Raw genomic sequence first — 17,409 nt, forward strand, 5'->3', positions numbered from 1 at the left:
CACAGGCACTGTGAGGGCCAGAATGGCTCATAAAGTTGTGACATAATCTCCACCTTGATCACTGAATATTTTAAAAAGTCATGGAAACGAGTCTCGTTGCACCATCTCTTGTTGCACTGCGAGAGCTTTCCAGCTGGTGTGCATATCATCACACATGTATGGGATAACTGACTCCCATCCACACATGGGTATCCGATAAATTAAAGGCTCATCACACTGAGTCACACCCTTTTTCTAGAGGAGCCGGGGTGCTTCCAAAAATGGTGTCGCCTAATTCCTAAACTCAAACATGTCATTGTTTTGTGTCATCCTTATCATGGTTGATAGAGGTAAGGCAGCAATTATCCACAGTTTTATGTTAGCAATCTATCAAAACATCAATCCAGAGACAATTAGGCACCTACAGAAAATTATTAAATAATTGCACAGTTCTCCTACAGGGATTTAGAGTGAGTTTGAACCAGTTGTTTACTCTGATGGCTCTAATAATATTGTTTTCAGACACATCAGTTAGGTATTCTCAACAAAAAAGGGGCTTAAAAGCCGCTGCAACCTACTTGCCCAGATATAAATGGAAGACACACAGATAACAACCAGGTGATAAAGATATCAAAGCATTTGCTGTAGCAACAGAAGGGCTTAGTATTATCGTTGGGAATTAGTTGAGGTCAAACAGAAAGCCAAAGGGTGAATACATTAGATTTACCAGGTAGTCAGAAACACAACTGCAATGTTACTGAACGTTTCTCAGTAGTGTATTTACTGTAATGAAAACACTTGTTGATTACTGGTTGACCAAATTAACTTAAAGGTACAGTAAATCATTTGGAGTTGGATTAATGGGAAAAAAATACTGTAGTCATAAATATACATTAATTTGTATGTAATTACATCTTCCATTAAACTGATGGATTCTCATAAACTTTGAATTAATCCATTAAAAATACATAGGAGCAGGCGCCGGTTTGTGGAGACTGTAACGGTGTCCCACCACCCTGCCACATACATACTACGCCAAAGGTGGAGGAGAGAACTTGTTCACATGTTGTGGAGGCAAAAATGTAACTTATTTATGCAGCTGCAGAATCAAGATAAAGTATGAGGAAACATGTTTTATGTTTGAGTCTCCTTCAACAATGAAGCAAAAACGTCAGGAAAGAGACAACCTCTGAATAAAACGTTATCCGGTTCTTCCTCGTGTCAAGTCTCGCAGACGTACGACCCTCCTGTGTCGGAATAGCGAACAAAATGCCAGCTAAACAATAACAACACTAGTTATTTATAAGATAACGCTATGTTAAGCTCAATTGTCCAAAAAAATCATGCTTTCCATCTGATAAACAGTTTGATGACATCCTCACTTCATATAAAAGTTTATTTGCTAAGTATCCAAGTCCAACAATATCTTCTAAGAAAGTTTCACTAACAGAGGCTGACAGCAGAAAAGTTCAACAACTCACCTCAGTATGCTGTCATCAAGCTAAAGTGAACTTCATTGACTCACTGATTCATATCGCACCTCTTTCATAAGGTTTTACAGCTCTCCCCCAAGTAAATTTAGGTTGTTCCAGATTAAGTCAGCAGTCAGATTTTCTGAATTCCCAGTTTGCATTTTTGGAATTTCAGAATTTTCAATTTCTTTTAATTAGGATCAACAACTCAGAAAGTCGGAGCAGCCCCACCAACCCTGACTAAACAATCCAAGATGACAGCAAACAGTTTATGAAACTGTCAAACTTTTTTTTTTTTTTTTATCCCTTATTTATCCAGGTAAAAATCTCATTTCCAAGAGAGACCTGGCATCATGGCAACAAAAGTCACATACCACATAGGTATATAACATTTAAAACAAATACAATATCCCATACAAACATGTGTAAAATATACAATAACAGATCAAATTAAGAGTACATTAAAAACAATCACACTGAGTAAAAGAGCTGTTCTCTCGTTCCTTTAAAACAGACTTAAACTCTCCCAAGGTAACCAATTCTGATCATTTCAGTTCCTTCTGCAGATTATTCCAGGAAGCAGGGGCAGCGTATATAAAAGCCCTTTTCCCCAATTCTGTTCTGATTTTTGGGACAATCAGTTGTATGATTTTGTTCGAGCGAAGGTTGTATTGGTTGTGGTTTTTACACATATAAACACATAAATAAGATGGAACCAGCCCAAGGAGAGATTTATAGATAAAGATCAACCAATGGGAGAGTCTGTGAATATGCAAAGATGGACATTTAGCAGCAGCATACAAAGAACAATGATGTACATGATTTCCATAGCCAGTAATAAAACGTAAAGCACAATGGTACACAGTATCCAAGCTCTTTAGGTAGTGGGCAGGTGCATTCATAAAAAGCAGGTCACCATAATCCAATAAAGGTAAAAAGGTTGCACGAATCAAATGTTTTCTCACTTGGAGGGAGAAACAGGATTGGTTTCTAAAAAAGTAACCTAGTTTTAGTTTTAACTTCGACACAAGCCTTTGAATGTGAGTCCTAAATGACAAATTCTGATCTATAATGATCCCTAGATACTTGTAAGATGTGACCATTTCAATTTCAGATCCTTGAATTGTTTTAATCTTAGGAGACGTAGCTAACAACTCTTTGCCATTTGAGAATAACATGAACTTGGATTTCTCTGGATTTAACACCAACTTAAGTTGAGTTATGAGTTATGAAACTGTCAAACTTTTGATCTGTCCTGCCTCTGCTGTGTATTTGAGATTTACTAAATAAGCCTTAATGCAGAGCAATGACCAGGCATTGTCTTCTCGACTTGACTGTTTGAATGCTACAGAGCCGTAGAAATGTGGCGATAGATGTTCAAGTTTCTCACTGGGCACGGCGTAAACAGTGGACTGACAGACTGTCCAGACAGCAAAAGGCAACTGTCTGGTATCTGGATGAACTCAGATGAAGTGTGAGTCCTTTTGTTGTTTAAGCGATAAAAAACATGAAATAATGCAAAAATATTTAATTGACACGTTAATTTTTTCTTATAGTGTGCATAAATGATTATGTTTATTTTTGGGTTTTTTACACAAACAGTAGAATGAACATGCTGGCCAGTCAAGGTACAGTCTAGAGTTCATGTTTAAGACATGATTGGCCGACAGAGACCGCTGAAGGATTATGGACTTGAATTGTGAGGGGTAAAAAAACTGAATTCAGCTGATTGTAATCTGCAATCTAGCAGTGAGATTTTACACACTGTAACTTTAAAAGTACAGTTATATCATGTTGTATTCATTATTGTTACTACTTACCTGATGGCATGTGGCCAAAAAATAAAATACCCGATTAAGGCAAAAGGAGATTGGTTAAAAATAAATGATTGCAAACTGCATGTTGGAAACAGAATGTGGACTAACGTCTTTTTTATGCTCATTCTTAGAAAACATCAAACTACTCCAGATCTGGCTCATCCGTCAAAGAGCCTTCTGTTTAAGGACACAGAAATGAATGCTGTTTTATTTCTGTAGAGGACAAACTGTCCCTGCATGCTACCAGCACCAGAACAGAAGAGAAAACAACATCAAGTGATGCCACAGCTCTCTTTATTCCCTCCCTAGAAATACAATGATCTGTTTGTTGTGCTTATCAAAGTCTGGAACATGGAAAGGTTACAGCATATGTATAAAACTGGATTTTATTATGGATTGTGGTTTCTTAGTCCTTTGACATCATCTAGTTGGAGATAATAGGAGTAGATAGCTAGCAGAAGGCAAACCAAACCAAATCAGCACTTTCACTGATTCCAGGCTACAACAGAAAGAGTCTATCCATGAAATCCATGTATGAAAAGCTGCATCAGTAATTGTAATAAATATAAGAGTGGCTGAATCTACAGGTAATGAACCAGATGCCATTTGTAGTGATGATACCATAGAAAGATTGTCCAAATGATTTATTTGCATTGTTGTATCTTAAGTCCATTATTTTCTCATAATTCTTCTACTGGCCTTCAGAAAAAATAAAAGAGCTAAAAGGAGAAGGTGTGTTCGATATACATTCGACAGGCAATGGAGATGAGGCTCAAAATTAATAATGTGTGTGTTACTAATGTTTTTATAGGAGCAAATATACAGGCACATATAAATTGAATGTTTTGAAGTGACGCAGTTATAAGGACACACTTGCTGTGTGTATATTTGTGTCATGGTTCAGGTTGAGTGTCAGGTTGTGGTGTATTTTTCCATCCTGTCCCTTGGGTCTAGGTTTCTCACTCTAGTCTCGCCTCACCTGCAGATCATCAGAGAGCAAACACCGACCGGTATTTAAGACCAGCTCAAGCTTCTACTCTTTGCCAGGTTGTCTTCTGCCTCATAGTGGTCAACTGGCTTCCATGTTGTTGCTTATGTTCTTTTCCCTCCTCATATTAATCCAGTTCTTACATATATCTCCAGCTATCTGTGCTCTTGGATCAGTACAGCTTTGTTCATTAAGATTCCTTTCCTGAGACGCCTGAGAAGAAACAGTTGTCCATTGTATCTGCCTTTGGGTCCAAACTTCATTACAGCCTTTTCAGCCCTTCAGAGCGTGTGCCTATTCAAAGCTTGGCTGTGCAGATTAGCCACTCTGTGTGTTGCAATCTAGCCCTGCACTTGGGTCTCCAGCAATAAACTACCATGCCTGCTCTTGATTTGCAAATTTATACATCAAAAAGTACACAATCTTCTCAATCTTCCCAAGTGCACAACCATTTTTCACTTGTGACTTTCAGTGTGATAAAGCTTCTCAGAGATCTGAGCGCCTCAAACAAAACCATCTGTTCAGTTTAGCTGAACATGTACTTTAGTTTAATATTTCCATTTTCTGACGCACTACATTCAGAGTAAAAGATTTAACCTTTCCCCTCAGAGTATTAGTTGCTAGTTACTTTTAATGTTGTGATTTTCTCGTGGAAATATGTGCAGAGAACAGGCAATATTTTGTAAATTTAATAGAGCTGAAAAAAAGATTTGATTAAAAAAACATCTAGACTTCATGGTTCCTGCATTTAAAATCTTGCAAAGCAGCTTCTTTGTCATTTCAATAATTCATTTTTTTTTCATTCTTTTCAATCCTTTGCTTTTGGATGTGAATAAACTTGTTAAAATCTCTCTAACCTTCAGTCAAGGTTTCAATTCCATGTAAATGCAAAATTCAGCCGTGATTCATATTCAGCCTCTATTAGGCTCTCGTTCACTGATAGCTGTCCATTTCTTTTTGTCTCCTTTACATTTTTGCCCGCTGCAGCAAGAAATGCAGTGGAAAGAGCACAGGCCAGCATCACAGGTGTCCTTTTCTGATGCAGCATCCTGCAGCTCTACAGGGAGGATCTCCAGGTGCTGCCATAACATCAGTGAAATGTTGTCATTCATCATGTCATGTTGATCTAAAGGCTGGGGTTCAGAAACTGCCTGAGGTCACATGCTAGCATTTACTGGCTTTCCCAGGAGAAAAGCACAATATGAGCAACAGCACTGTATGGCCTGAATGGTCAGCGAACGTGAGTTGAAAAAAATGCCTGATGGAAAAAGAGCCGTGTGGAGGAGAGCTGGAGGTGATAATAAAGTGCGAGTATCACACGGTGATTTCACATTAGTGGCTGTTTTTTTAATTAACCCCACTAACCCCACACCCTCTAAGGACAATTACTCTAATAAGTGGATTGCATATTCATAAAGACAAATGAATGGAATTAAAAAACATTCTTGTTTGTATTTATGGTGTTTTTAACTGTATTTATTACAGAAAGATGCTGTAGCCTATGACTAACAATGAGGTTATTCTTCTGCTCTTAGTGAAATAAGCTCATTCTGCTCACTCACATTGCACATCTACTGTAAATGACATTTTAAGTGAATGAAGCAGAGTGAAAGGGGATCAGAATAAGGTGTGTCTAGAATGTCTGTAATGTAATTTTAATGGAGCTAACTGTAGTGTAGTTACCGCTAATGAGCTAGACTTATCCAGCGTTCATGCTGCGATGTGAGGCCATCAATTAGGAATGAGGGTGGAGACTGGTCTTTCATGCTCTTCATAGCTTTGAAGGAATTAGTCTGTTTGAACATTTACACCTTTGAGTGAACGAGCGTAACAGACAAGAGGAGAAAGGGTTGAGTTAGTAAGATGCGCCCTGCTGCTCTCTGAGATAAAGGCTCCTCTGCTGAGGGCAGCTCTGTCTGTGATAAGTGATTTGCTGAAACTTTTTTACGCTACAATTCTTAGTTTTCTGAGATGTAAAAGCGCTGCTAGGGGTAAGAAAAAAACGGGTGGAAAAAAGATTCTTCAGCATTTTCAGTTTGAATGCACAGATTTCTGGATTACAGGAAGATTCCTGAAAGTCAGCATAACTCGATTTTTTTGTGCAGACAAAACGGCATATTTGGAGTGTCCAGAAATAATGCAAATATGCTCTATGGAGATTACGCTCATGTGGGACTGTGGAAAGTCATCTTTGGAGGAAAGGAAGAGTATGAGTGATGGACCTAAGGAGGGACAGCAAGAACACAGAAAAACAGCCATCAAAATAGATACCACAGCAAGTAAGAACAACTGCGACAGAGACACCTTCCAGCTGCTGTCTTTCATATGCTAATGCTGGCATGACTGCCTGCCAGTGCAACACAGAAGACAATTTTGTGTATGTGCATGAGTGTTTATTCCATATGAAGGATGCACTCAGCACTCAGTAGTGGTAGTAAGAGTCATCTGGCAGGGCTTTGAATCTTGCACAGAAGTACAAACATAAAGCTTTAACCTTCATTTTACTGTAAAGAAGTGAACTTTATAGATGCATAAGATGTAATCCACTTTGTGATGACAGAATATATGTAACAGATGGTGTCAGCAGTCTGATCTGATTCTGTTAAACAGTCTTCCTTGACATAGATCGATGCACCGTAGTGTTTTTCTTTCACAAACTTTCACTGATGCCCTAAAACTGGTCAACTTAAATAAGCTACAGCCATGCATGGAGTAACCTGTTCCATCATTCCTTTGAACTTTCTTTTAGCCACATTTTATATTAACTAGCATCATATCAGATGCTTTTAACTTGACAGAGCCAACCATTAATTGCTTGTTTGTCCACTAAAGAGCGATAGTATCATTCACATTAGGAGTTGTGTTTGTATCATTGTGGAAAATGTCGTACTTTTATACTGGTCTTTACCAAATCCAGAGGAAACATCTGTAATGATCTGTAGGTGGACACAGAGGACAAAGGAAGAGAGTTTAAAATAAACAGACTTGAAACTACAAACAAATAAAACACAAATAAAAGCAGCAAAACAGGCAGTGCCAGGCACACAGGAAGACTTACAGTAATAGACGAGTGTAATGACCCATGATACAAGTCGACGTGGCAGAGAGGGGGAAACAAACTAAAAACACTCAAAGGGAGGACAGCTACACACGGGTGGAGTAGCTAAAGTCAGGGCAAGAAACACACAGAGGCTGAAAAAAGATCTAAAGAAGAGCAAAGGTCAGAGCACACGCAGAAATGTCGATTAAAAAAAAAAGATAACTCAGGTTGCTCTCATGATTTGGTTCCTTGGCAAATAAAAGCTTCACTTTGCTCACCAGACAGTTGCTCTTTTATCTGCAGTTTGGTGCTGAGCTGCAGTGAAAGGAAACCAAAGCTGCAGGCCGGTCAAAGCTGTTGGAAACAGGCAACCTATGGCTTCAGGAAATAATTCTCTGTAGGTTTATCGCATTAAATGACCATTTTTTAACTATACTTTTTTGAATTGTACACTGTTATGAATTATAAATACTCTAAAGATCCACTTCTTCTGCTGGACCCAATTAGCTGAAGGTTGCAAGCCACAGACATACGCAGGACGTTGAGAAGCAGAGAGACAAACAGCTTATGAACAATAAAATCGTCTTTAAAATCATCGTAAAAAATTCATTTTCTTTACTGTGAGGTCTTACAAGTGATAAGTGCCAAACGGGACACTGCCGACTATAATTATTGCTCTGATGATTATGAGCAGTACAGAGCCATGTGGCAAACGCCTCATGTCTGCGAGGATTATCTGCTGGTCCTGCAGGATTTGTCTTCTTTTCAGCTGTTTCACTGAGCTGATAGAAGGAAAAGTATGACAAATGAATACGATTAGACTGTTTGGAGCTGCTCGATTATCATGTCCACGTGACTGTGTATGTGTGTGCTCGCATGTTTCATGCCTCGTACACTCACAACATGCAACTTCAAGGCTGTCATGTGATATGTAAAGGAAAGCGAGTATTCTGTGAACAACCACATGCTGAGTTTAACTATGCTGCCAGAACGCAGTACAGAAGACAAATCCCATGGTTGGGCTTTCCAGGTTACCCGTGATTCACCCGTGTTACTTTAGCGAGCAAGAGAGAAGAAGAGAGAGGAACAAAGAGACAGAGGGAGAATGAGAATTAAGAAGCTAGCATACAAGGGGAGGATTAAAGAATGAGCGATAAAAACAAAAGTTAAAAAGAGGCGAGGAAATAAAAGGAGGGGAGAGGAGTGTTGAAGGTTCAGGAGGGTGACCAGAAAGGAGAGCAGATCAGTAATCTGAACTCTTTGTCAGCGTAACAGATTAGCTCACTGGGTGAAATGATATATGACTGGCAGCAGGCCTCCCCACGTGCACACGTGCACAATCACACCCCCACTATGGATCAATTACCCTGTCATCCATGTGTGCAGCCATACATCATCACCTCGATTACATCTCGCACACACTTGTATGCTCACTCCAATATAAAGTACACACCACCACCAGAACTTCAGTTGTACTTTGTCTCACTAAGTGTTTGTGCGAGTGTAGAGTTTTACTACCAGGTTTCTCCGCCGCCTGATTTCTGTGTCCTTAATACCTATTACTGTCTATCTGTTTCTCCTGCCACCAGAGGGGAAACTGCACACTTTGTGACACACACATACTGTACACATGCACAGTCGTCACACTTTAGAGGGCCAGTGGGGACTACTTCCTCAAATGAACTGCACTGGTCAGAGTGACTGAGTCTGGACAAAGTCATTTGTTGTGAGTAAACTTCTTTGGGCAGTTCAGGTCATTTCGGGCAACGGAACACACATAAAGACGCACACAGACACACACTCGCTCAGGCAGAGAGGCCGGTCAATTTGGACGGTACGGTGTCGATCACCCCTTCGCTCCTTTTGGTGTAGTCTACTGGGAAATGCCCGTAGCTCAGCTAAAGTGAGTTCAATTTAATTTGAACCTCTCACCGTTGAGAGAGGGGCGCGTGTGCACACACAGATACAGACAGAAACATAGACACACACACTGAGACAATAATATTGTTTTGTCCTTCATGAAGTGACACAAACATTTTTGCTGATACATCTGATGTTGTCTGACTGCACGTGTGCATTGTGTGCATGTGTTTTGTGTCAGGACGCTGGCTGATGCTTCTTTCTGTTTCACTGCCAGCAATAAACCACTAATATCACATATCCAACATGTCTTGGCGCAGCCCATATGGCCCTTCTCCACATTACTGTACAGTATCATTTACATTTGTTGCCCGCACATTGGTGAGCGGTTCTTCCCAAACTAAACCGCTAGGGGGCGCTGCTCCGCTTCAGAGTTTTACACTCTAAAGGCAATCCTCTCCATCTTCCTGGCGGACAAGCAGGAGCGCAGTAACAGTCTGCGTGACTCCCCGGCCGCAACGCATCTCTGTCCCGCCACTGGGCTGCTTTCACACTACATGGTTTAAAGAGGAGAAAAAGAAGGAGACTGCTGCTGCAAAACAGAAGCCAGGTTTCCAAACTGGCTGTTTCTTCCTTCGTGACATGGCTTAATAACTAAGTTTCTGTGCAAAAGCGGAGGACAGGAGCGGAACTTTCAGGAGACCTTTCCTTGCACAGGAGTAGTAGCAGGAGCACCACCCCAGAAGGTCACATCTGCAACCGGCTCCTTTTTTGTGTGTGTCTGCTACCCGGCTTCGGAGGTGGATGGTATGGTATAACTTTTCCGCTCCAGTCGAACTGAGCGGCCGGTGTCACAGAGGAGCTGTTTTCCGCTAGTGGAGTGGGGATGCGAGTCTCTTCTCTGTCTCGGATAGCGGAGCGGCTATGAGGAGAGAGGTTCACCTGCTGGGCTAACAGAACAAGACCACACCGCACCAACAGGTATGGGTCACAGGGTAGCCTTTACACCTGGGCGGAGCTGCTCGGTGTCCCTCACGGTTTTAACGCGCCTTTAGTTAACAGCAGGAGAAGTGAGCGTGATAAAAAAAGACAAAAAACAAAAAAAGTCAATTACTAACCCACCTGACATGCACGGATGCAGCCGTGTCAGTCTACTGGTTAGCACGCCTTAGAAAACCATTTACGCACGAAATGGATTACACTTCATCCGCTCCATTTGTAAAGAAATAGAAAGGGATTGGATTTTAGGAAGGCATTAGAGTTGTGAAAATGATTTCTAGTGGCGCCACCCGTCAGCCTGGTCTGCTTTGGTGTCAGTTTTATTCACGCGGTTGTGATTTTATAGCAAAGACAAATGATTGCGGTTGTTTCAGATATTGCACAGCCTATAGAACCTCTCTCTCTCTCTCTCTCTCTCTCTCTCTCTCTCTCACACACACACACACACACACACACACACACACACACACACACACACACACACACACGCACACGCACGCATACGTATGCGCACGCACGCACAAGGGCGCTCAGGTAAAGCTGTGCGTATGCGGGCATTGACGGATTCTGTGCGCTATTTTAGGCAGACCTGCCGTGTGGTGGTTGTCACTTCACGATGATTATTTTTTTGTGATTGATCCTATTAGCTGGATCCACATGTGCCAAATAATTGATAAATTAAAGTAAGAGGTGGCATTCTTAAAGAAAAAGAGCTGATAAGGAACCTTTATGCTTTCCTTATTCTCTATCCCCCATTATTCTCTATTACATGTCTCCTGGTTTAACAGTTGCACTCAGTGTGGAGTGTTTGTAGGCTTAACATGACTGAAATGCAGGCCACTGCTTTTGCATGTTAAACATTGAGAGGCTATGCAGGGGTGGGTGTCTTCTGCACCTGATGTGTGAATATGAAAACTTTACATTGACCATGGCAGCATAAATCATCAGTCTAACAGAGGAGAGGCTGTGAGTTAGGTGTTCCAGGCTCTACTTTTCTTTCCTTCACTGTTAAAAAGAAGAAGGTAGTGCCGGTTTCAAGCCTCTTCATGACCTAGACCTGGTTATAAAGTGTTGTGTGCACACAGGCTTGTTTAATTTAAACAAAGCTGGCCATCCCGACTGTGAATATTTTCGACATGTTACTGCTCCATCTGTCGCTGTCTCTTTCTCTGCTTCCGTTTTCACAAGCCTCCGTGAAGAGCACAGGGGAGGCGAGCCGAGGGGAACTGAGGGAGTTAGAAAATAAGAAGGAAGAGAACTGCCAGCAAGACTTGATGGTAGGAGGAGAAAGATTGCACAGAGGTGATGGTGAGCAAGAGCAACAAGGGAGATTGGTTGGATTGTTGGGGTTTATGGAGCGATACAAGAATGCTCTATAATTTGTGGGCAACGATGGGCCTTAATGTGGCCGCAAATGCTATCTGCATTTATAGTATGCTTTCCATTTTATTGACCACTGACAGATTTGGCAGACTTGGCTTTGGACCTTAAAGCCTGTCATTGCGAAGTTGCCTCTTCACCGTTGCCTATAAGACCCAGTGTTTTGTGGGTTGATGTAGCTCCCAGTCGAGAAATGGTGAGATGGAGACTTTGATGTACTTGTTCTCTGGCTCAGCTGTGTACACTCGGATCTCAGTGAGTGCTCTTCGGTGACGGGAGTAGTACACAACATGTGCAGTCTCTTTATGAGGCTAATTAAACCCATAAAGGCTAATGCTCCAGACACTCAGTCAGATTTCTTCCTTCTTTAAATCAGCAATTCAGCGACGCTTACATATTTGGAAAAAACCCTTTTTTCCCATATTGATGAGTTTTTCTTGTATTAGATAACGCCGTCACAGGTGTGATGGTTGCTGAAAAGGGGCCTCTGCACACCTACATGCCTTAAAAATAAACAATTTAGAAAAAAATCTGTCATTAATCATCATTATTTGCTTGTTATTTGCAAATTCATAATCAGTTTTAATCAAAAACAAATGTGTTCCTCTTTCAAAAGCAAAGACATTTCTAAGTGACCCCAAAACTTTAGGCACTAGTGAACTTTGTTAACATGAAAAGTTTAGTCACAAAATATTCTGGGCTTCTACTCACTTTACTAACTGCAGAGAAATGAAAGATAGAAATGAGGAAAACTAAAGAAAAATGAAGACAGAGCAGAATGAAGTTAAAAGAGGTGGGATTTTTGTTCTGGTTGTCACTTCAAGGAATGCATTTTGTTTGGATTTATGAATCTAAAATAGAAGAACTGTAACCAAGTACCTTCAGGGCTACATAAGTCCCAAAAATGGCACATGAGACTAGCTACAGATGTAAGCCCATCCCAACAGACTTTCGATTTTAGAGCATGATTTTGGTCTCCCCGACTAATTTCCTTCTCCAGATACTCAATCAAGGCTTAAACTTAGATGTATGGCAGCTCTGACTGGCAGGAAGATGCTGACAAAGGCATCTGTAGCCACTGGCTGCCTGCTGGGTCTCATTTTAGATAATCTAAGTCGCTGGACTGGACCTCTTGACCAATTTTCTGGTGTTGATGCATCATGGATCACCAACCCGGAGTAAAAAGAGTCTGTGCTTCAGTTTAGGTGTCTGTCTGATGTAAATATGTAATCTATAGATGGACCTTTCTAATGAAATAATGAAAGCTGCTAATCTAACTCTCCAGTGTTTATTTAGATCACGTAAGAATACAAACAAATGGCTGATGCTACAGAGCAGATGTGGACAATTCATTTTCCCAAAGGGTCACATGAAAAACTGGAGCTATTGTGGAGGGACACACCAATAAACTAAACTCGGTTCTGCTCACTAATAATTTTAACTCTCTATAAGCTTATTGGTGCGTGTCTTCATAACTGTCCCAGTTTGGCATCCAGCCTCTTGGAAAAAGGAATTGCCCACCCCTGCCTCAGGGGCTATGTGCAACTTTTCTATACAGTCTTTGCACAGAAACCCCCCAAAACAATGTAAGTGCAGATATGTTTTGCTTAGTCATTTAGGAAACATTTAGTTACTACAGCCTACATCCTGCTACAGGCTGCAGAGCATGCTCAAATTACTTAATATGAATTTCCATCTTGGATGAATCACATTATATCCCATTTAATGTGAGGGAGAGAGAGGGAGAGAGAGGGAGAGACAGAGAGAGAGGGAGTCTCTTCCATGACGTTACAAAGTACCAGATGTTTGCCCTGAGAATGTCGTTCCTGGTGAGTTAAATGGTTTGGTTCTGGGTTCAAGGTTATATTAAGTTTAGTCTCCGTGCACTTGATTATTCATTGGTTGGGAAAACAAATGCGTTTTCACAGTCACACTGTTTAGACTGACCTCGCTTGTTTGTGTGTGCATATGCAAATATAAAAATGTGTATGTTTGCGTGTTTTGCATTTTATGTCTTAATTAGTGGGCCAGAGATGCAACAAAGGTCATGGTTGCCATCTTAACTCCTACACCACAGCAGAACCCCAGTGTATATGTGCTTCAGGAAAAATGAATGGCTCAGTATGAAGATTAATGTAGGGAATAATGCACTGCTTTACCAAAAAAACAAAAAATCGGTGTCCTGATTTTACTCCTTTTTTAGTATTTTATAAATTCATAACTGAATGTTGCTAGAATATGATTGATGGTATCGGACATGAACACAGTGACAGCAGACTCCTGTCACAGACGTGCCTGAGGTGATTGCAGACTGCAGGACTTGGTCAGATTGGACCATTTTCACCCCGACTTCCTGCAGCCTCATGACCAAAAGCAGATACATACAGATGCTTTCATGTTTCTACATCCCACAATTTTATGTCTCCCTCTGCACCTTTAACACACACTCTACCCTTTCCTGTAGTTTTCTGACTTCTACCAATAAATCCTCTGGGCCACGGGAATAATGTCAGAGCTGTTATCCGGAGAGAGAGAGAGAGATTGGAAAAGAGAGATAGTTCTAATAAAGACAAAGAGATCAACCAGAGGAAACAAAAAATACACTATGCGGCCTATAAAAGGTGATCTCGTTTTCATTCGTAGCTGCATGCGATGAGAAGAGAATAGGAGAGATGGGAGGGGGGGTGAACAAGACTGAGAAACAGGAAGGAGTAAGACAGAGACCTAGACAGAGCGAGAGAGAAAAGAAAGCTACAGGGGCTAAATAAAAATAAATAAAAAGCATGTGTCCTATAAAAGAGTGTTCTGTATTTCATTGGCCATCTCCAGTAGCTGTGTGTGGTGAGCTGAGGCCCAGGGGGGGGGACAAGTAGCCACTCTAAATGTGTGTAACCCACATAAAGAAATTGTTTCTGGGAGATCGAGCCTCGTAAATTCATTCCTAGCCGTCAGCCCTGTTCTTATCCCACCTCCCAAAGGTGAGCTATAACATCCAAACACATATTCTTTAGATTCTTTTCCCGCTCTGTCGCTACACTCAGACACACACATGTATTTTTCAGCACAGATCCAGATGCACACATCCGTCAGCAGAACCTCACTTTATCTCTATGCATTTTTTTATTTCCTTCTTTTTGGGGAGGAGGGGGTGGGGGGGGGGGGGGTGCACACAGATATACTGTACACACACATCCACTTTTGATAAGCACATTTTTTTTCAACAGAAAATACACATTCACAGAAATGCAGACACCCATTGCTTTACTCCCAAATGGCTTGTGTGGGACAGTTACAGTGACAGCTACAACAACATCAGGACCTGCTGTGGAACAAAACAGCGTCAGAGAGAAACAGCACCAGATGCTGAGCTCACAGCTCCAGGATTACCTTAGCCTGAACAAACTCCATTACTGCCTCTATTACGCAGGTATACACAGGCCGGGAAAAAGCACTTTGCAGAACCACTGTTTACCCACCACCTCTCGCCCCCACGCTGCTTCCTTCGACTACAGAGCAAGGAAAGGGTGAAGAGCGGGGGAAGGGGGTGGGTTTCATGGGGGGAAAGCATGAGGTGCATCTTTTCTCCGGCTGTGTGCGTCTAACTCAGGTTAATGTGGAGGGCGGATTCAGTATACACAAGAGGAAAAAAATCATTATTAATCTTTTTGCTAGTCAGTCATTAGGAAAAAGAATCTGTATCAGTGCCAGCATATTTTATAATATTTCATTTACAACGTTTACAATGTTTCTTTTTGTATTTACTGTCACTGTTTATTGACTGTGTCTACATTTTGGCCTTGTTGTCGGACAAAAAATTTTTTCGACGTTCTCAAAAATGTTTCTGCCGTGTTATGATTACTTTTTAAAAAAATAAAGCTGTATGAAATGAAAATGTCAGCTTCCAGCTTTTCAAAGGTGCTCTTTTATGTGGATTACTGTAAACTCAGCGCCTCTAGGATTTGAAACCAAAGCGCTTTTAGGACAATTTGTCAAAATATCCAACTTCTGCCTGTTCTTATTTTTCATCTGAATCTGTATAAAAAAAATCGTTCAACTCTTGGTCAAAAAAAATCATCAATTTTAAGACAATGTGTTGAACTCGGCTTTTCAGTGAAGGCCATTCCTCATCATTTCTTACATTTTGTGCGCTAGCAGGCTGATGAATTCACTGAAAATAACAAGCAGCAGATAGAGACAGTCAGACAGCACGGCGATGACGAAGGAATATTGTGGCAATGATCGGGGTATGAGATCAGAGCGTTCCTGTGTGTTTGTGCGTGTACATGAGAGCTTTTCCAAGGCTGCTTACGTGATTGCAGGGCCATCAATACAAAGCTGAATGGCTTTTGCAAAACAGCATAAGTGGATGAGCAGAAGGTTAATAAGGGAGAAAAGCAAGTGTGTGATTCTGTGTGAAAATACACTATAAGTATGTGTGCATGTCTGAGGTGAGTGATGAACTGCCATGTATTTGAGCTGAAAGCCATCCATCACCCTCATCAGTGGCTCTTGGGTCCTGTCATTACACGTTTCCCTTCAGTTACACTGTTAATAGCATCTCTCTTGACCAGACTCTGCTGTCTTTCTGTCAGCCTCTCAAATGTTTCTTTTTTTTCCAGCACAAGGCAATGCCATCAACAGATGTAGTACACCAGTAAGTGAATGCACTGATATTTATAATGCTCTGACAGTCAGGAAATATTCGAAGCAAGTATCAAAGTCAGATTACTCATATTACAAGGGCAATATCCAAACCATTATTTAAGTAATGTTTCTGTTGCTTTTGAAAAATAATGAACCTTTAAATGGGAAATAATGTCGATGCTCCCAGTGGCCAGCGAGGGGAGCTCCGTTCAATCGAGATGTTGTGTTAAAGCCTTGATGCATAATCAAACACTTTGGTTTTAAATGTGCTGAATTTACATGTGAAAATACGAAGAAGTCAGAGCTGGTTATGCAATATAATGATATTATAGTAAACGCCACAAAGGGCATTGTATGGAGCCCTTTTATAATCTCTCACTCTTATCTGGTTTCCAACAACACATTGCTGGTTTTGCCTTGGTGCCGCCAGGCTGCATTTCACAGGTTTAAAAACTGTATGATAGACGCAGTCTTATGTGGTTAAAATTTAAGGAATTTCTAAAGGAAGAAAGTATTGCATACTGCACTTGTGAGTCATTTTTAGTCTTAGCCACCTTTTTGACCTCACCAGTCTTTCTTTAGTGGAAAATGTGATCATTTCTAATTGGGCTCTAAAACGCAGCTACATATTAGTCTGGTATCTCCACAGATGACTGAAAACCACAGACAGCAGTGATGACATACAGATTCAGTGAGTCAGAACGCAGCACAAAAGAAGGCAGGCTGTGCTCTCCACCTGTTAAAGCAGAAACTTCCCGGCATGCTGGGAGAAAGAAGCTGGCTTGTCTGCAAAACATGTACCAAAGACGAAAAACACAGAGCGCTCCTGATCTTGTGTTTGTACATATAAAAGTTCTGAATCATGTCTTACTAAGTAATAACAGGCTGTTCCTGAAACTTGAAGGCTCATTAACAGATAATTGTGATTAATTGAAACATAGTGAAATATAGTGGATGCTCTTGCACCATTGTAGGCAAATCCAGACGGTGCAGGTGAACCATTGTTACTATTTGTGGTAGCCAACTCGCTGTGACATGTTGCATCTTATTAAGGAAGCCGTTTGATTTGTTGATTTTGGCGCCACTATAGCTTCTGCTAATGAGTTTGCAGTGACAGAACTCTCAGCCAGTGTGTGGGCTGGGAGGTGGTATTACTTTCAGCAGCCATTATAAACGAACCGACACAGACACTCTAGCTTTGGCGGTGTCAGAGCTGACTCATTACGGCTG

At 41.0% G+C, this 17,409-nt stretch overlaps 1 protein-coding gene across 1 annotated transcript in view; it reads left to right on the top strand.

Annotated features, from left to right (window-relative positions):
* Positions 1-9,665: 9,665 nt before the first annotated feature.
* Positions 9,666-17,409, top strand: part of LOC308407594 (chemokine-like protein TAFA-2) — a 105,880-nt gene continuing 98,136 nt past the window's right edge. The window contains exon 1 of the mRNA XM_080899378.1: positions 9,666-10,137. The gene's annotated coding sequence lies outside the window, so the exon portion shown is untranslated. The remainder of the gene's footprint in view (positions 10,138-17,409) is intronic.

The sequence above is a fragment of the Rhamphochromis sp. 'chilingali' genome (assembly GCF_963969265.1).
Source record: "Rhamphochromis sp. 'chilingali' genome assembly, chromosome: 12".
Classification (NCBI taxonomy): domain Eukaryota; kingdom Metazoa; phylum Chordata; class Actinopteri; order Cichliformes; family Cichlidae; genus Rhamphochromis; species Rhamphochromis sp. 'chilingali'.